A 21,925-nucleotide genomic window follows, 5' to 3' on the forward strand; every position below is an offset into this window, starting at 1 on the left:
AGAGGTTCATTCAGCTCTGTCACCACCTTCATGGCGGAGGCCATGTCATCTTAGTAGCTGCTCCTGACGAGCCTCATCTCCAGTGCCCACACTGTCCGCTCGCTCCCTCTCCCTCCTGCACTTCAGCCTGCCTGTTTACTTCCCAATTACTGCCAAGTCTGCTGCTGGACAGGTATGCTCCAATATTCTAATTTTCTAAAGGTACCCAAAAGATATCTTTATCCCCTTCCCCAGGGAACAAGAATTAATTTTAGAGGATTATTATTATATTATTATTATTATTTACAGTTTATTCATTTTGTATCCCAGTTGTAGCCCCCTCCTTCATCTCCTACCAGTCCCATCTTCCATCACTCTTCCTCCCCTTTCCCTCTTCCCAAGTTCACTGATAGGGGAGGTCCTCCTCCACTATTGTCTGACCCTAGCCACTCAGGTCCCATCAGGACTGCCTGGATCCTCTTCCTCTGTGGCTGGCTAGGTCACCCCACCAGGAGGAAGAAGGCTGCTTGTTTATCTTGCTGCATTTACTATTTGCTGAACTGCTAGGTATCTTGACCACTAAGTTTAGTATTTTCCCAAAGAACCCTATGGCCCTAATAAGCTGGAACTGAGTCTAAAGAGTCCTATGTCCCCTTTCTCTCCTACCTAGGGTTGGGGAGTTGGAAGGGAGGTAGAGGTTTGAGGAACCCCAAATAAAAGAGTTTTTTAAAAAAAACTGCATCTAGGTCACAGCCACAACCAAACACCAGCTGTGGAAATAACTTAGGCTCTAATATCTGGGATCTACTCATGATATTCTGGGCTCCCCCTCAGTGCATGGGTTAGCTCTCTGCACCCACAGATCATCTCCTACACTCAGTCCAGCCCCACTCCATACATGCTGCTGTCCTTGGTGGTTGTCTCATGGTACTGGGATCTCCAAAATGCTGAGGTCTTCAGCTACAACTAGGCTACACTTTCACCAACAGCCTCTCCTGGGCTCTCTTCAGGGACTCCAGCCCTGCCACACGGTGCCAAGCCTCATGTGTTCTCTGGGACCCCTTCATACCTTCAAAACAAGCCCTACCTGCTTGAGTCTTACACTACCAAGTTTGTCTACCAATAGGAGGTGCAACCTTGGCCTCTCCTGGAACACACCTGTGTGCTGACACTGAGTTAATGTCCCCAGAAATTTTCATTTTGATTACACTGGTCTCTTCTTAATCACAGCTGATTCTTCAGCTCTAGCTGACGAGACACCCCAGATTCTTCACACAAAAGGCCTGAGAGAATCTTTTCTTCCCTCTGAAACTTCACAAGCGAGGCCTCCATCACCTGTACTGCTCTCAATATTCTTGTCTTCCAAGATCCTACAGAACAACCTTTGAGCTCTCAACACTAAATGGCTTCTATTTATTTATTTGTTTGTTTGTTTATTTATTTATTTATTTATTTATTTATACTATTAATTACACTTTATTCATTTTGTATTCCCCCATAAGCCCCCCCTCCTCCCCTCCCAATCCCACCCTCTATCTCCCTTCTTCATGCATGCCTCTCTTCAAGTCCACTGATAGGGGAGGACCTCTTCTCCTTCCTTCTGATCTTAGTCTATCAGGTCACATCAGGAGTGGCTGCATTGTCATCTTCTGTGGCCTGGTAAGGCTGCTCCCCCTTCAGGGGGAGGTGATCAAAGAGCAGGCCAATCAGATTATGTCAGAGGCAGTCCCTCTTCCCATTACTATGGAACCCACTTGGACACTAAACTGCCATGGGATACATCTGTACAGGGGTTCTAGGCTATCTCCATGCCTGGTACTTGGTTGGAGTATGAGTCTCTGGGAAGACCCCTGTGTTCAAATTTTCTTGTTCTGTTGCTCTCCTTGCGGGGTTCCTATCCTCTCCAGATCTTACTATTTCCCACTTCTTTCGTAAGATTCCATGCACTCTGCCCAACAGTTGGCCATAAGTCTCAGCGTCTGCTTTGATAGTCTGCAGGGAAGAGCCTTTCAGAGGCCCTCTGCAGCAGGTTTCTAGGTTGTTTCCTGTTTTCTTCTTCTTCTGATGTCCATCCTCTTTGCCTTTCAGGATGGGGATTGAGCATTTTAGTCAGGGTCCTCTCTCTTGATTAGTTTCTTTAGATGTACAGATTTTAGTAGGTTTATCTTATGTTATATGTCTATATGAGTGAATATATACCATGTAAGTCTTTCTGCTTCTGGGACAGCTCACTCAGGATGATCCTTTCCAGGTCCCACCATTTACCTGCAAATTTCATGATTTCCTTATTTTTCATTGCTGAGTAATATTCCATTGTATAGATGTACCACAGTTTCTGCATCCATTCTTCAGTTGAGGGGCATCTGGGCTGTTTCCAGCTTCTGGCTATTACAAATAAAGCTGCTACAAACATGGTTGAGCAAATGGCCTTGTTGTGTACTTGAGCCTCTTTTGGATACATGCCTAGGAGTGATATGGCTGGATCTTGAGGAAGTGCTATTCCTAGTTGTCTGAGAAAGTGCCAGATTGATTTCCAGAGTGGTTGTACAAGTTTACATTTCCACCAGCAGTGGAGGAGGGTTCCCCTTTCTCCACAACCTCTCCAGCATGTGTTGTCTCTTGAGTTTTTCATCTTGGTCATTCTAATGGGTGTAAGGTGAAATCTCAACACTCATTTTATATGCTAAGTGCTTTTGTACAGTTTAATGTATATTTGCATTTACCTGTCATACTCTTCATATTTTCTCATGTTTTTTCTAGGCACATTCCTACTCCTTTCAAGCTCTACCTTTAAAGGTAATCCATACCATTGCTGACCACCTCTGGGCAATATAAGAACCCCATATACCCACTGACCAGGTAATGAAGTCTGATGGCTAAGCAAGCAAGTAAGCTCCTCATCCTGCTTCCTTTGCTTGCTCTCTGCCAGACATGAACACTCTTTCAGACATTTTATTGTCTTTAAATTATGTCTCCATATAGTTCTGGAAGTCTCATTTAAGCATGTTTTTATCCAGATAGTTCTTTGTTCAGTGTGATGAAAAAATAATTTCATGAAAAATAAACTGATCCCTGTTTTGACTAGCTTCACTGACTATTTTTTCTGGATCCTTGTCTCAACTCAAACCTTGCTTTCCCATAGAGAACTCACAAATAGGACTTAGTCATTTTTTTATTTCATTTTCTAGAGTCAGGTGAGAGGTTTCCATTGTTGTAAATCCTCAATGATGTCTGCAGGCTGATTACTATAGAATTCCACATGTATGAGTGATCTCCAATGTTTAGAAATTATTCCATCCTTTTCTTTCATCCTTCTTTGTTGCCCACCTTTTTTTTTTTTTTTTTTTTTTGGTTCCCGACATTTGATGAAGGATTTTGCTCTCAGCATAGGTCCCTGTGTAACTAATGAGGTCAGCTGGGTGTGTTTGATGTTCACACAGACATGTTCTATTTTCTCAATTCTTCTGTGTCCTCATCTTCAGTGAGCCTTTGTTCTCTTCTGCAGTAACAGCCAGCTTCATGTCCACGCCCTATATTTTGTCATTATATAATACTTTTCCATTCCTAGCTTTTTAAACTCAAACATGCCACCGCTATTCATTGCTACTCAGTGTTTTCACTCTGGGTATGATCCTAGATCATAAGGCAGCTGGCTAACTAGTATGTGTACTTTCTTTCTATAAAACAGTTTATTCATGACTTGATTTCCTCTCAAATCTATAGCACACTCCAGCAATCACTGTCTCCTGAGTCTTGTAATATGCTTGACTGGTTTAAATTGAATACACTTTCTATACCTAGATAGATGTACAAACTGGGGAAAGTGAGCAGTATGCGTGAGTGTTATAATGGATCAATGACTCCTAATCTCAACAGCTCACATCACATTCTGCTCTATAGAAGTGCTTTTAGATTGCTGAATTCCACATATTCTATACATTACCCGTTTGAAATATCCACAGTTATTACAAAGCTCAAGATGCATCCATGGTAAAAAGAATGATGTATGATAAATATTGCCTCAGGGAACTGTGATGGAAACTCTGGCAGGGGTTGGGGGAGGCAGAGGACCCTTTACCTCAAGGGCATTTTGTTCCCTGGATTATTTTTGAATGTAATTTCATGCCTCTTGTGACAATCACTTACATTCAATTTATAAGACATGTTTATTCTTGTTGGCTATCAGACCATAGCTATAGATTCCCATCTGATCACTCTACCCTGAATTTGGATGTGGCCTTCTTCCTTTCTTTCACACTTTCCCAGACATAACGTATAGTACATGCCAGGCAACACTTTCAATTGCTCTGTCCTGAGTTCTGGGAAAGAACTGCTCTGTCAATATTTAGTATGTGCTCACTGGCATTTACTTACATGCTTTTTCTGAACTCAAACAACTTTCCTTGGACCACTGCTTTCTTTTTAAATTCCTGTATAAAGAGTGCACTGAAACGGAAGCAAGGTTCTCTGCTGCATTAGACTGCAGTCCGCCCCATTCTGTCAGATCCTTGGATCCCAGGTCTCACAGACCCACATTTGTACAGGCTGTCAAAGCCTGATGCACTTAACATTACACAACAAAAATGTCTATAGAATTTTATCAATTTTCTGTCACCTCGTATACAAACTTAGCTCCGTCCATGTGTATATTTTTCACCTTCACCCTTGGAATGGGTTTGTTTGTCCAATAAGGACACTTCTCTTTCCTGGTCTGTTTTATACTTTCATAAAGTTTCTCATGACCTCCCTATATTAATGTTCTATTTTTAAGTAAGTTAAAATTTCAGCTTTTCCAAATCTGATATGAAAAAGAACCCTTACTCAACTCAATGCCTTTTTTTCTAATTTTCTATTTCTTTTCTTCCAGACAAAATGTTGACAGCACTGCTGCATCCAGACATGTATCTAAACATAGCCCATTTATTCTTCAACAATGTCTGAACCTACATATTTCCCTGAACAATCCAATCTCATCCAAGTTACAAATGATCTACTTATTGTCAAGCTCTGTGGCAGCTGTTGTATCCTAATCTGAGTTCACTTATTCATTCAATTCATTTCTTGCACTCTTACTAAATCGAGACTGAACTATGGGCTAAGACAGAGTCCTATAATAGAACATAGTTCCTGATGTTGTGAATACAAATTATGAGTATAAGCTATGTCCTGAGAGATGCTCTTCGTGAACAAATAGACTTTATATACTGAAAGAAGGTTTTTCCCTTCTCTGTAGTTTCTTTTCTGTTGCTGTGATAAAATACTCTGATGAAAAGAAATGTAGGGAAGGAAAGGCTTACACTAGGTATGATAATGTATTGTTGGGGGAATCCAGGGTAGGAACTCCAGCAAGTCATTTTGTCACACAAACAGGAAAGCAGAGAAAGAAAGGCATGCCTGCTGCCTGATTCCTACTTATCCTGATACAGTTCTGGGCTTAGCCTAAGTATGGTGCCAGCCACAAAGGGGTAGCTCAAGTAAGAATCAAAATAACCCCCAATGACATGCCCATAGGCCAATATGATCTAGATAATCCTTCAACTGAGACTCTCTTTCCTGGTGATCTTAGTTGAAATGTTAAATTAATCATCACCTCATTCATTCCCAACGGACGTTTGTGTTCAAATACTCACCTACTTTGTGTGTGTGCATGTGTGTGTGCTAGGAACCTCACTTGGGTCCTCAGGAAGAGCAGAAGCTTCTCTTAACCAATAAGCCATCTCTCCAGCCCCTACCGCAAGAGGGGTTTTTTGAATGTGATACAGACAAAGGAATAGGAAAAAAGAAACACAAAACTCAAAGAAAAATGAAAGGTTCTATGGTTGCTATACCAGGTTTACATTCCCAAAAGAAGTGCATGGGGGATCCTTTGTCTTCATTCTTCATGACATTTATCTCTGTCTTCTTGATAAGAACTATTTTGACAGCAGAGAAACAGGAACTTATATCAGTTTTAATTTGTATTTCCATGACGATAAAACATGCTCAAAGGTTTTCAAATATTTATTGGCCATTTATATTTCTTTCTCTGAGAACTATTCAATTATTAATAGGATGATTTATATTTCTAGTGTTTAAATTTTGCAGTTTATGTTTCTTTATTTTTTCTGTTATTGAAAGTATTTTCTCTCTGATTCTCAGCATCTGCTTCGATATCCTGCTGGGTAGTCTTTCAGAGGCCCTCTGTAGAAGACTCCTGTCCTGTTCCCTGTCTTCTACTTCAGATGTTTATTCTGTTTGTCCTTCTAAGTGAGGATTAAGCATCTTCCCGAGGGTCCTCCTTAGTGTTTAGCTTATTTAGGATTATATATTTTAGTATGTTTATCCTATATTACATGCTTAATATCCACTTATAAGTGAGTATATACCATGTGTGTCTTTCTGTTTCTGGGTTACCTCACTCAGGATGATCTTTTCAGTTCCATCCATTTGCCTGCAAATTTCATGATTTCCTTGTTTTTAATTGCTGAGTAGTATTCCATTGTGTAAATGTACCACAATTTCTGTATCCATTCCTCCATTAAGAGATATCTAGGTTGTTTCCAGATTGTGTTTCCAGCTATTATGAATAAAGCTGATATGAGCATAGTTGAGCAAATGTCCTTGTTGTATGGTTGAGCATCTTTGGGATATATGCCTAGGAGTGGTATAGCTGGATCTTGAGGTAGCACTATTCCTAATTTTCTGAGAAAGTGCCATATTGATTTCCAAAGTGGTTGTACAAGGTTACATTCCCACCAGCAATGGAGGAGGGTTCTCCTTTCTCTACATCCTCTCGAGTGTGTGTTGTCACTAATTTTTTTTTTATCTCAATGGCTGTAATGTGATATCTCAGGGTTATTTTGATTTGCATTTACCTGATGACTTAGTACTTTGAGCATTTCCTTAGGTGTTTCTCTGCCATTTGATATTCCTCTCTTGAAAATTCTCTGTTTAGCTCTATACCCCATTTTTTAATTGGATTACTTGGTTTGTTGGTGTTTAACTTCTTGAGTTCTTTATATATTCTGGCTATTACCCTCTGTCAGCTTTAGGGTTGATGAAGATCTTTTCCCAGTCTGTAGGCTGTCGTTTGTTCTGTTGAGAGTGTCCTTTGCTTTATAGAAGCTGTTCTGTTTCATGAGGTTCAATTTATTGAGTGTGGATATTAGAGCCTGTGCTGTTGGTGTTCTGTTCAGGAACTTGTCTCCTGTTCCAATGAGTTCAAGGCTCTTCCCCACTTTTTCTTCTAGCAGATTTAATGTGTCTGGATTTATGATGAGGTCTTTGATTCACTTGGACTTTAGTTTTGTGCAGGGTGATAAATCTTATGGAAGAAAGGAGAGATAGAGATGTGGAAAGGACAGGAGCTCCAAAAGAAGACAAACAGAGCCAAAAAGTCTGGGCCCAGGGAGTCCTTCAGAGACTGATTAATCAACCAAAGACCTTGCATGGACAGAACCGAGATCCCCTGCTCAGATGTAGCTTGTGAGGAGCTCAGTATCCATGGGGGTTCCCTAGTAAGGCGAGCAGGGGTAGTCACTGGCATGAACTTGGTTGCCTGCTCTTTTGTTCAACTCCCCCTGGCAAGGTGGACTTACTAGGCCACAGAGAAAGAAGATCCAAACAGTTCTGCTGAGACGTGATAGGCTAGGGTCATACCATAAGGGAGGAGGACCTCCTCTATAAGTTGATTAAGGGAGGAGTATGGGGGAGAACAGGGAGGGAGGGAGGATGGGACCAGGAGGACAAGAGGGAGGGGTCTACAGCCAAGATACAAAGTGAATAAATTGTAAATAATAATAAAGGAAAATGAAAACATCTTAAAAAAGGAAAAAAGTATTTTTTTCTTAATGTATTGTGATTTTTCATTTTCCACTACTCCCAGTTCCTCCTACCTCCCCTCCCATCCAGATCCACCCCCTTTCTGCCTCTCATTAGAAAACAGTTCTTTACAGATGCTCCATATTAATCCTGTGTCAGATATACAGCTGGAAAAGTTTTTCCCTTATTCTTGGCTTGTCTTCTTTCACTTCTGATTGCTCTGATGTGCATTTTGAGGATTATCTCCAGGACTACTGGAGTCCTTTTTCAGAGAGTTTTTATCCATATTTTAAAGTGTGTTCCTCCAGTAGTTTCAGTGGTTTTATTTATTTTCCTTTCTTACTGAAAACAGATTTTTTTTTCATACAATTTATTCTGATTATGGTTTTCCCTTCTCCAACTCCTCTGAGATCCCTCCTACCTTCCCATTAGAATCCACACCCATTCTAGCTCTCCTAAGAAAACAAATAGGCATACAAAGAATAATAATAAAATAAAAGCAAACTGCAATAAAACAAAACAAACAATATAAGCCAAAGACCATTTACTAATAGGCATGAGTCTGTACTTAAAAGTGATGTATATCTCCAGTGAGTTTCCACTGAGAGAAGTGGTTTTTATTTGTGATAAACTGCAGACAGTTTCTGGGATAAAAATGTGGGCTTGTGTGCACTTCTCCTATCAGTACTGAGACCCGATTTGCTTTAGACCCATGCAGGCCCTGTGCATTCTGCCACAGTCGCTGTGAGTTCATATGTGCATCAGTCCTAGTGTGTCTAGAAGGCCTTGTTTGCTTGGTGTTATCCGTGCCCTCTGGCTCTTATAATCTTCCCACTTCCTCTTCCCCAGGGTTCCCTAAGCCTTCAGAGAAGCAATTTCATAGAAATACCCCATTCAAGACTGAGTGTTCCACCATAAATTCTCTCTCTGCACATTGTCCAGCTGTGGGTTTCTATATTTGTTCCCATCTACTGCAGGAGGAAGGTTCTTTGATGAGTGTATCAGAATATCACTAGGGTTTTAATTTTATGGCTGGAATATTAAGGTCTTTGAACTATTTTAAATTATAAACAGGGATTATTTGTCTCCCTTTCCTAATGGTTTCCTTTTTACTTCTTTCTATTGCCTTGTCTTAAGATTTTGACAACTACTCTTTGACTCTGATACCTGTCATTGGATCCCATTTCCCTAACTGGGTTGCACTGTCCAACCGCAGTGGGAAAGGATGCACCTAGTCCTGCAGCAACTTAATGTGCCAGAGACCTCCCTCTTCTCTGACAAGGAGAGGAGAGATGTCAGGGAAGAAAACTGGGAAAGGGGGGCTGTGATCAGGATGTAAAGTGGATAAATAAATTAATGCAGAAAACAAAACAAAAACAAAAGAGTCTAAAAAAGTAAAAGGTTCTGGCAATTATCCTGAGTAAGAGTGGAGACCTTGTCTAATCCTTGATTTTAGAGAAAGTGTTTTCAGTTTTCCACATTTAGTATACCTGCTATAATTTGGACAGAAATAGCCAGAAGGAACACATTTCTTTGTTATGTGGAGGTGTGCCCCTCTATTGGTAGCCCCTTCAGAGCTTTTCTATTATGAAAGGATAGTGAGCATTAATGATGGCCATTTCTGTGTCTACTGAGGTGGGATCATGTGATTTCTATCATTAAGTCTATTCACTTAGTTATTTCACTTTTCCAGTTTGGCCTATGCTGAAGCACTCTTATGTTATTAACTTTGAACATAGGTAATAAGGAGTTGGAAGCTTGTGGAGGAGTTCCTGTGACTTGTTTTCTCGGGTTTGTGTGTATTCCCTGTATTTTGTTGATGTGTTGGGATGAATGTAAACCACCAGTTTTATAGTCTTCCTACTTCCTATTCATTGTCTCTCTCTCTGTGAGTCTTCCGGTTGCTCTGCCATTGGGTGAGTTATGTCCCTCCTTCTCTACTATGTAGGGAGAGAGTTATCAGCAGCCGAAACAGTGATTGAGCATTAATCTTGGGAACGTAAAATTCATAAAGTGTTACTAGTGTATCTCACCTGTGTCAAGCCTAATGCAGTTCAGAGGCAGAGGTGCTAGTGTACTATTGAACTGTTGGAGAAAGGTAACTAGTAGTCTTTTAGAGTGAAGGGTGTTTATTGTTAAGTAAAAAGAGGAACATGAAAGGATTGAAGTGAGAGAGCTCAGTCTGGATCAGAGGGAAAGCAGAGGTATAATAAATAAGAAATAGAATACAATAGGTAAAGAGGGAAAAACTGGCATAGGAAGTTATTCAAGAAAGATAAAAGCCAAAACAAAGCTACCAAACAACTGATATACAAAAGTATACCTTTAAAATAAATGCTGAAATCAATAAAAATTAAAAAATAGACATATAATATAGGATAATCATACTAAAATCTGTATGCCTAAAGAAGCTAAGCAAGGAGGAGGATCCTAGGTAAAATGATCAATCCTCACTCAGAAAGGCAAACAGGGCAGACATCGGAAGAGGGAAAAATCAGGGAACAGGACAGGAGCCTACCACAGAGCAACTCTGAAAGACTTTACCTAGCAAGTTATTAAAGCATATGCTGAGACTCATAGCAAAACTTTGGGCAGAGTTCAGGGAATCTTATGAAAAAAGGGGGAAATAGAAAGATCTGGAGGGGACAGGAGATCCACAAGGAGACCAACAGAACCAAGAAATTCTGGGCACAGGGTTCTTTTCTGAGACAGATATTCCAACCAAGAATCATGCATGGAGATAACCTAGAACCCCTGCACAGATGTAGCCCTTGGCAGCTCAGTGTCCAATTGGGTTCCCTAGTAAGGAGAACAGAGCTGTCTCTGGCATGAAATCGGTGGCTGGCTCTTTGATCACCTCCCCTTTAAAAGGATGCAGCATCACTAGGCTACAGAGGAAGATGATGCAACCAGTCTTGATAAGACCTGATAGGCTAGGGTCATAGGGAAGGGAGGAGGACCTCCCCTATCATTGGACTTAGGGAGGGGCATGGGAGGAGATGAGGAAGGGAGGGTGGGATTGGGAGGAAATAAGGGAGGAGCTACAGCTGGGATACAAAATGAATAAACTGTAATTAATAAAAATATCTTAAAAAAGAAAGAAAACAATAAACAAAGAAATCAGTCATATGTCTCAAGAAATACTGTTAGTGGTCAACAGGGCGGTTCAGTGGGTAAAGACGGTGATGTCGAACCTGGCGGCCTGAAAATGATCGTTGGGACACATGCTGGAAAGAGGGAACTAATTCCCACCAACTGTTCTGTGAGTTCCACACATGCGCTCTGCTCACAGCACCCACGTATCCTCTCACACACAAAAACAAACACATGAATGAATAATCAGATTTTTAAAAGCTGACTCTCTTAGTAGGTATGCAGCAATAATTAGTGACTGGTTATAAAACATTTCTTTTGGTATTAAAGCAAATGGGCATAAGAATTATAAGATTAGTCATATTTATTTCTTCATAAAGTAAACATGTTAACTTTTCTGCATGCAGTTTTGATGTTAGAATGTTATATTTAACCAAAAGAATTTACTTTGGGAAGAATTTGTCCTATTTTATTGCAATAGCCACATCCGTGGGTGGGTTTCGGTAGTATCTTTAAATGTTTTCTATACTTTGTCTTAAAACCTTTTTAGGGGCGGAGCCAAGATGGCGACTAGCACACACAGTTTCTGAGCTGTGGAAGAGATAAAGTTCTGAGTTGATGAGTGGAAGAACTTCTGAAGCCAGGGAAACAACGGAGAGACTTTCTAAACAACAGGGAACATCGCAGGAGGTGAAAACCTTGGTCTCGGGTCACCCAGGGACTTGTTTGGGGAAGGTGAGAAACGATCCTTTGATCTCTCGGCACTCCCCTCCCCCAGACCTCTCTCCTCCTTGGCACAGCAGACTAGCCTTTCTCAGACTCGCCTTTCTCAGCGCAGACCTAACTGCCTGGGGCTTGCAGCCACTGAGGCGGAGCCCCAAGCCCTTTATCAGCAAAGGCCAGCAGTACTGTGTCTCAGAGCTCCAGATTCACGCGGCTGCTGCACCATCCTCCCAGGCCCCGAGTCTGCTAGATGCCATACTAGCTCCGCAGGATCGCGATCACTGACGGTACGGCCCGCCCAATCCCACAGTGACAGAGAATATGCTATATACTCACCAAAACCAGACAGAAACGCCATACAATCTAGACACACCAGGCGCTGAGCCTCCGAAGCTTGGAGAGCACAGTAAAGAGACCCCAGGACTTCCCAGAAAGCATCTGGACTAGCAACCCAGTCTCCAGTTACAGCGGGACTTTCTAACCTGGCGGCGGAGCAGCACTGAGCTGGCGGGGCACATCAGCCCTCGAGTTTAAGACTAACCAGGGCCAAACCAGAGAACAGAAAGCCTGGTTACCCCGATTCCTACTGACGTGACCACCCTGAAATCTCCAGCTGCAGCAAGACCTCATAACCTGGCAGTGACAACAGCACGGAACTGGCGGAGCACATCAAAGAAGCAGGGCCAAACCAGAGAGCAGAGAGCCCAGATACCCTGATCTCTGCCAAGTGACCTGCCTGTAAGTGAGTGCACCCTTGAGAATCTGCAGCTCCACTGATCCTGGGTCCTTCTAAAACAGAAGCCAGGCATCGAACCCCCTCCCACCCATATACCCACTTTGGGAAACAGAGGGGCACTTGGAACATTGAAGTTCCTGCTCTGTGGGTCTAATTGAGGAGTTAAGGCAGTTAATGCCAGAAATTGCGCTGCGATCATCACTAGCACCTGCGACATATACATTGCAGAGCCCCTCCCACACACTCAAGGGTTCAACATTAGCCATCAGTCTGTCCCTCGAGACACACGCCCACACCCACTTACACACACACACACACATATATACACGCACGCACGCTTGCATTTGCCTCTGTTTGCGCCTGCGTACTTTCCTCCCACAGGTACAGCTAGTCCTCAGCACACGCTAAGGACACGGGACCTCTCTCAACATCCTGAAGAATTCTCCAGACTCGAGAGAGAGACAGTACCAGTCTGATTGGCAGAATCCAAAAACAAACAGGGAAGGTCTCAGATAAGCCAATGGCCAGGGGTAGGCGAAAGAACACTTCCAACATAAATCAGGACATCATGACTTCACCAGCAAACCCCAAAATCGATGGATACTCCAATTCATCAGAAGCACAGGAAAATGACCTTAAAGCCATGCTTGCTCAATTATTTGAGGCTCATAAGGAGGAAATGAACAAATCTTTCAAAGAGTTGGCCAGTCAATTGGAGGTAAAGAAAGAAGAAATAAACAAAACCCTTAAAGAAACACAGGCAAACATAGCCAAACAAATAGAGGCACAAGTAGAGAAAAAATTAGTGGCATACAAAAAGGAAATGAACAAAGAAATAGAGTCCATCGTAGAGAGACAGGAATCCAAATTCAAATAGATGAAAGAAATGGTGCAAGGCATGAAAACAGAATCAATAAAGAAAACACAAAATGAGAAAACTCTTGAGCTGGAGAACTTGGAGAAAAGATCAGGAACCACAAAAGTAAGCATCACCAACAGAATACAAGAGATGGAAGAGAGAATCTTTGGAGCTGAAGACACACTTGCAGAAATTGATACTTCTCTCAAAGAAAAAGTAAAATCAGAAAAATTCCAATCACAAAATATCCAAGAAATCAAGGATGCTATGAAAAGACAAAATCTAAGAATAATAGGAATTGATGAAAAAGAAGACTCCAGGCTCCAAGGTCCAGAAAATATTTTCAAGAAAATCATAGAAGAAAATTTTCCCAACTTAAAGAAAGAGATGTCCATAAATATAAAAGAGGCCTACAGAACACCAAATAGACTAGACCAGAAAAGAAACACATCACGTCACATCATAGTCAAAACACTAAATCTACAGAACAAAGAAAAGATATTAAAAGCAGCAAGGGAAAAAGGCCAAGTAACATATGAAGGTAGACCTATCAGAATCACACCAGACTTCTCATCAGAAACTATGAAAGCCAGAAGGGCCTGGGCAAGCATCATGGAGACTCTAAGAGATCACAAATGTCATCCCAGACTACTATACCCTGCAAAGCTTTCAATCAACATAGATGGAGAAAACAAAATATTCCATGACAAAACTAAATTTACGCAATATCTACACAGCAAACCAACCCTACAGAAGATACTAGAAGGAAAACTCCAATCCAATGAAAACGAAATCACCCAAGAAAACAGGGCATACAGATAATATCCCAACAAAAATGAAAAGAAAACAAGCAATGGAACAAGGTAAGATCATCGAATCCATTACAAAAGGAACTAACATGCATTGGTCAATATTATCTATCAATATTAATGGACTCAACTCACCAATAAAAAGACACAGGCTAACAGAATAGTTACGGAAACAGGACCCAACATTCTGTTGCATCCAAGAAACACACCTATGCAACAAAGATAAACACTACCTCAGAGTAAAGGGCTGGAAAAATGTTTTTCAAGCAAATGGTTCCAGAAAACAAGCTGGAGTAGCTATCCTAATATCTAATAAAATAGATTTTCATCCAAAGTTAATCAAAAAAGATAAGGAGGGCCACTATATTCTCATCAAAGGAAAAATCCAACAAGAGGACATCACAATTTTGAATATCTATGCCCCAAATACAAGAGCACCTACATTCGTAAATGAAACAATATTAAAGCTTAAATCATACATTGATCTTAATACCTTAATAGTGGGAGACTTCAACACCCCACTCTCATCAAGGGACAGATCAACCAGACAGACACCAAATAGGGAAATAAAAGCACTCACAGAATCCCTAAATCAAATGGACCTAATAGACGTCTACAGATCTTTTCACCCAAACTCAAAAGAGTACACCTTCTTTTCAGCACCACATGGAACCTTCTCCAAAATAGACCATATAGTTGGTCACAAAGCAAGCCTCAACAGATACAAAAGGATTGAAATAATCCCTTGTATACTATCTGACCACCATGGACTAAAGCTGGACATCAACAACAACAGAAACAACAAAAAGCCAACACGCACATGGAAACTGAACAACTTACTACTCAATGACAGCTGGGTCAAGGAAGAAACAAAGAAAGAAATTAAAGACTTTCTAGAATTCAATGAAAATGAAGGCACAACATACCCAAATTTATGGGACATATTGAAAGCAGTGCTCAGAGGAAAATTTATAGCACTAAGTGCCTACAAGAAGAAATCCGTAACATCACATACAAACAACTTAATGGCCCAACTGAAAAACCTAGAAAAAAAAGAAGCAGATACACCCAAGAGGAGCAGACGGCTGGAAATAATCAAACTAAGGGCAGAAATCAATCAATTAGAAACAAATAAAATTATCCAAAGAATCAATGAAACAAAAAGCTGGTTCTTTGAGAAAATCAACAAGATAGACAAACCCTTAGCCAAACTAACTAAAAAGCAGAGAGAAACTATCCAAATCAGCAAAATCAGAAATGAAAATGGGGACATAACTACAGATACTGTGGAAATCCAAACAATTATTAGGTCATACTACAAAAACCTATATGGCACAAAATTTGAAAATCTAAATGAAAAGGATAATTTTCTTGACAGATTCCATCTACCAACATCAAGCCAAGATCAGGTAGAAAGACTGAATAGCCCTATATCTCCCAAGGAAATTGAAGCAGTCATTAACAGTCTCCCCTCCAAAAAAAGCCCTGGACCAGATGGCTTCAGCGCAGAATTCTACAAGACCTTCAAAGAAGTACTAACACCAATTCTCCTCAAACTATTCCATAAAATAGAAACAGAAGGAACACTACCAAACTCATTCTATGAAGCCATAGTCACTTTGATACCTAAACCACACAAAGATCCAACAAAAAAAGAGAACTTCAGACCTATCTCTCTTATGAACATTGATGCAAAAATACTCAATAAAATACTTGCAAGCCGAATCCAAGAACACATCAAAGGTATCATCCACCATGACCAAGTAGGCTTCATCCCAGGAATGCAAGGGTGGTTCAACATATGGAAATCCATCAATGTAATCCACCACATAAACAAAATGAAGGAGAAAAACCACATGATCATCTCCTTAGATGCTGAAAAAGCATTTGACAAAGTCCAACACCCATTTATGTTTAAAGTCTTGGAGAGATCAGGGATACAAGGCACATACCTAAAGATAGTAAAGGCAATATAGCAAGCCTATAGCCAACATCAAACTCAATGGAGAGAAACTTAAATCAATCCCACTGAAATCAGGGACAAGACAAGGCTGCCCACTCTCTCCATATCTCTTTAACATTGTACTTGAAGTTCTAGCCAGAGCAATAAGACAACTAAAGGAGATCAAGGGGATACAAATCGGAAAGGAAGAGGTCAAAGTGTCACTATTTGCAGATGATATGATAGTATACATGAGCGACCCCAAAGATTCAACCAGAGAACTTCTTCAGCTGATAAACACCTTCAGCAAAGTGGCAGGATACAAAATCAACTGAAAAAAAAATCAGAAGCCCTCTTGTATACCAAAGACAAAAAGGCTGAGAAAGAAATTAGGGAAACAACACCCTTCACAATAGCCACTAATAACATAAAGTACCTTGGTGTGACTCTAACCAAGCAAGTGAAAGACCTGTTTGAGAAAAACTTCAAGTCTTTGAAGAAAGAAATTGAAGAAGATCTCAGAAGATGGAAAGATCTCCCGTGCTCATGGATTGGTAGGATTAACATTGTGAAAATGGCCATCCTGCCAAAAGCAATCTACAGATTCAATGCAATTCCCATCAAAATACCAACTCAATTCTTTACAGACCTTGAAAAAAAGATTCTCAGCTTCATATGGAGAAACAAAACACCCAGAATCTCCAAAACGATCCTGTACAACAACAGATCATCTGGAGGTATCTCCATTCCCGATCTCAAGCTGTACTACAGGGCAACAGTAATAAAAACTGCATGGTATTGGCATAGAAACAGAAAGGAGGATCAATGGAATCGCATAGAAGACCCTGAAATAAACCCACACACCTATGAATACTCAATATTTGACAAAGAAGCCAAATCCATTCAATGGAAAAAAGACAGCATCTTCAACAAATGGTGCTGGACCAACTGGATGTCTACATGCAGAAAAATGAAAATAGATCCATATTTATCACCCTGCACAAAACTAAAGTCAAAGTGGATCAAGGACCTCAACATAAAACCAGATACTCTAAATCAGTTGGAAAAAAAAGTGGGAAACAGCCTAGAACTCATTGTCACAGGAGACAACTTCCTGAACAGAACACCAACAGCACAGGCTCTAAGAGCAACAATCAATAAATGGGACCTCATGAAACTGAAAAGCTTCTGTAAAGCAAAAGACACTGTCATCAAAACAAATAGACAGCCTACAGATTGGGAAAGAATCTTCACCAACCCTTTATCTGACAGAGGGCTAATATCCAGTATATATAAAGAACTAAAGAAGCAGAAAAGCAACAAACCAAGTAATCCACTTAAAAAATGGGGAACAGAGCTAAACAGAGAAATCTCGAAAGAGGAACATCGAATGGCAGAGAAACACTTAAAGAAATGCTCAACCTCATTAGCCATTAGGGAAATGCAAATCAAAACAACCCTAAGATTTCACCTTACACCCATCAGAATGGCCAAGATGAAAAACTCAAGTGATAGCACATGCTGGAGAGGTTGTGGAGAAAAGGGAACCCTCCTCCATTGCTGGTGGGAATGTAAACTGGTTCAACCACTTTGGAAGTCAATCTAGCGCTTTCTCAGACAACTAGGAGTAGTGCTACCTCAAGACCCAGCTATACCACTCCTAGGTATATACCCAAAATTTGCTCAAGTCCACAACAAGGACATTTGTTCAACCATGTTCGTAGCAGCTTTATTTGTAATAGCCAGAAGTTGGAAACAACCCAGATGTCCATCAACAGAGGAATGGATACAGAAATTGTGGTATTTTTACACAATGGAATACTACTCAGCAATCAAAAAGGAGGAAATCATGAAATTTGCAGGCAAGTGGTGGGATCTAGAAAAGATCATTCTGAGTGAAGTATCCCAGAAGGAGAAAGACAAACTTGGTATATACTTGCTTATATAGACCTACAAGATATGATAAACATAATGAAATCTACACACCTAAAGAAGATAATCAAGAAAGTAGACACAGGCGAAGGTGATTAATCCTCATTTAGAAAGACAAATGGGATGTGCATTGAACTTATGACAGGAGTCTACCACAAAAGGCATCTGAAAGACTCTACCTAGCAGTGTTTCAAAGCAGACACTAAGACTCATAACCAAACCCTCAGCAGAGTGCAGGGAATCATATGAAAGAAGGGAAGTTAGTATGATATGGAAAGGATAGGAGCTCTACAAGGACCAAATATATCTGGGCACAGGGTCTTTTCTGAGACTGACACTCAACCAAGGACCATCTATGGATATAACCTAGAACTTCTGCTCGGATGTGGCCCGTGGTAGCTCAGTAACCAAGTAGTTTTCCAAAGTAAGGGGAACACGGACTATTTCTAACAGGATCTCAAGGGCAGGCTGTTTGACCCCCCCCCCAGGGGAGGAGCAGTCTGTTAGGCCACAGAGGAGGACTTTGCAGCCAGCCCTGAAGATACCTGATAAAACACGGTCAGATGAAAGGAGAGGAGGTCCTCCCCTATCAGTGGACTTGGAAAGGGGCAGGGAGGAGACCAGGGAGGGAGTGTGGGGTTGGGGAGGGAATGAGGGAGCGGGATACAGCTGGGACACAGAGTTAACAAAATGTAACTAAAAAGAAAAATTAAAAAAAAATTAAAAATAAGAAAAAAACCTTTTTAACATGAAATTAAATTTAGGAATGAGGCATCCTGGTTTTTTAAAAATAAATTTGTGATATTAAAATGATTTTTGCTTATTCAAAAATTTCATGACATAGTTATTAAATGTGGGTGTGGCCATGTTTTTATCTCCATCTGATTCTTTATGCCAAAAGGAGACACATAATGTTGTTTTTTAGTAACAGTCTACTCAAAGGGTTGAAATCAATAGAAAGGCTTGAGAACGATGGAGAAATGTGATTAGGAGTAAAAAGAAGCTGTAATGTCAAATGTTCCATGTGGCAACTGCACCATCAAACGACACTGAACTTCAAGGATTGTTTTAATTTGTAATGACTTGCCAGGCCCCTGTGTGCTCTGCCTGGATTGCCCATTTCTATACCAATATGCTCGTCTATTGACATGAAGAGCTAAACACTTCAGATTGTGAGCCACCCTGTTATTGCTTTCCTCTTTTCCAATCATGCTATTACAGGCACTTTAAATTTTATTGTAATTATTAGCTACCCCTTAGTCGAATGGGTAAAACTGCCTCCAGCATTATTAAATTCCTGAAAGATTAACTGCATGATCAAAGGGCAAAGCCCATCCTTTACTATTTGGAAAGTTCGAAGTCTCCTTCAAGCCCTCCTACTCTATGAGGCTCTTGCTTACTACTGTTGTCTTGTTTTATCTGACATTTGACTGAAATCTCAAGCCAGCGTTCTGACAGTGGAAGAGATTAAATTTGTACATAGCATGAAAATAATATTCTTGAGAGACTTCAGAATAATTAGTGACAGACTTCCAACTACAATTCTGTGGCAGAAATTAATTATAACATTGTTTATTGTAGAAAAAACTTCAGTTGTCTCAAGTTATTCACTTTTGTATACTACCTTTTGATTTGTTGTTGTTCTGGGGTTTTGAGGCAGGGTCTCAATATGTAATCCCTACACACCTTGAACCCGACATCCTCCTGATTTCACCTCACAAGTACTACACTCTGCATTTCTTCTTGTTTAATATATCTAGGAAGTTCCTCATATAATACATGAAATGACTTAATACATTCTTATTAATTAATTCTTTTTTAGTTCTAGTTAATGTAATCAAATGAAAGTAAATTAGTAATTAGTAATAATGGACAATTCTTAAGTAAGAATTTCATTATTTTTATTGTAGTTTGGACAAACAGAATATCATTTACTCATAATATTCAAATGAATTTTTGGAGAAAAACATTCAGTTATAGGATACATTCATCCATTTTCCAAATGTTTGGTGCTTGCCAAATAAAAGACATTATGCTACTTCAAGCACTCCTTTCAGAAGCCAGGGTTAACTCTGGGAAAGAATTAACTAATACAGCCTTTTAATTCTGCTGAAACCTCTTTTCCCCAATGAAATAGCCCAAACTCGGATTTGTTTGTTTGGGTGGTTGTTTGTTTGTTTGCTTGTTTTGTTTTTTTTTTTGAAACAGGGTTTATCTGTGTAGCCTTGACTGTCCTGGACTTGCTTTGTAGACGAGGCTGGCCTCAAACTCACAGAGATCTGCTGCCTCTGCTTCCCAGAGTGCTGGGATGAAAGGTGTGCACCAACCACACCTGGCATAATAAACCAAATTCTTAAACTATAAATAAATTAAAATGTTAATGGGAATGACGTACAATAAGAAAAAGTACCTTGGATGTAAGACTGCATGAATTAACATTACTAGAATGAATAATATGTGTTTTTTTTACCCCCTTCCAAGAGTGTGGAATGAAAAAAACATCTGGAGGAATACATCATAAACCAAACTAAGAGTTAGCTGATGTTTGCTCTGAATGAATACTTTTTTTTAATTACTTGCATATCACAACTGCAGCAAGAGCCATTCCAAGCTTTTGGGGATAATAATAGCACCCCTAACAAATATACTATATTAGAAAGGACATCCTATGATTACTCTTTTCCAACCAAAGTAAAACATTTTTGAGAAGAAAGGAGTGCTGTGAACCATTCTATTGAAAAACTGGTAAAATGAGACACATAGACTGAAACACATTTCATAAACTCTCTTTCATATCTGGGGATCTAAGAAAATATAGCACTTCCAGATTTCTTTCTTTAAATAGAAATTGAACAAAATTAAAATATGAAGTCAATTTAGATTACAATTAAAATAATCTTTATCTCTTTAGTTTATGAATTCAACAAATTTTAAAATTACTTTCCAATATATACTTTATTTTAATCACTATCATCAATTATGTAATGTGGAAACTGAAATTCAGAAAAAAGAAATGAGGAAGTTATAATAATTTCAGCTAAACATTGGGTAAAGCTTAGGGAGTCTTATGGAAAATTGGGGGGAAGGATAGAAGAAAATGGAGGAGAGAGGAGCTCCAAAAGAAGATCAAAAGAGTCAAGTAATCAGAGCTCAGAGTGGTCTGTGAAGTCTGAAGCACCAACCAAGGACCATGCATGGACTACTGGACCTAACCCCCCTACACAGATGTAGCCGATGGGCAGCTCAGGCTTCATGGGGGTCCTCTAGTAAAGGGAGTGGGGAATGTCTCTGTCATGGACTCTGTTGTCTGCTTTTTGATCACTTCCCCCTGGTGGGGCTGCCTTGCTGGCCACAGATGAAGAGGATGTGCTCCATCCAGATACAACTTATGCGCTGGTGTGGTTTGGTAGGGTGGGGCTCACCTTTTCTGAGGAGTAGGGGATGGAAGATAAGGAGAAGAAGGAGGGAGGGTGGGATCTGGAGGAGAGGAGAAGAGGAGAGACTACCATCAGGATGTAAAGTGGATAAATAAACAAACAGATAGTGTATTTCTTAAGCCTGCAGCTCACAGAGGAGCAGTGACAGCACATCTGCAAGGAGAAAGCAAGTAGAATGTGTTTGCCTTGCTTTGGTGAGTTGTTACAGATGTGTTAGCCTTGTCTACATTCTCATCAGGGTTCTTCTTGACCAACTAGCACTGTAGCGACAGCCAGTACATTGGCCTCTTTCAGTTGTGTTGAAACTCTAAAAATTGTGTTATTGAAAATTAATCCGGGAGGGTGTGATTGGGAGGGAATGAGAGAGGGGGTTATGTCTGGGATACAAAGTAAACAACCTGTGATTAATATAAAAATTAAAATAAGAAAAGAAAATTAATCCATTTGTTAGGAATTTTCATTTAATTTTTTTTTTTAAATAACCACAAATTATCTCCAAAGGCTTCACAATGAAATAGGCTCATTTCTCTTTCTTACATTCTCCACAGCTTATTGTGGACTGCTATGATTTCTATGGATATTTCCCAGGGTGTGACTGAAGACTTCATTTAGAAG

The 21,925-nt window shown here is 40.1% G+C and overlaps 1 protein-coding gene and 1 pseudogene across 2 annotated transcripts in view; both read right to left on the bottom strand.

Moving 5' to 3' along the window:
- Positions 1 to 8,224, bottom strand: part of LOC129667063 (14-3-3 protein eta-like) — an 8,866-nt pseudogene extending 642 nt beyond the window's left edge.
- The window catches only part of Cfap299 (cilia and flagella associated protein 299), a 555,552-nt gene that overhangs the window by 390,163 nt on the left and 143,464 nt on the right, over positions 1 to 21,925 (bottom strand). The window lies entirely within an intron of this gene.

This window comes from Psammomys obesus, unplaced genomic scaffold (genome assembly GCF_907164565.1).
Source record: "Psammomys obesus unplaced genomic scaffold, mPsaObe1.curated_primary_1811, whole genome shotgun sequence".
NCBI classification, from domain to species: domain Eukaryota; kingdom Metazoa; phylum Chordata; class Mammalia; order Rodentia; family Muridae; genus Psammomys; species Psammomys obesus.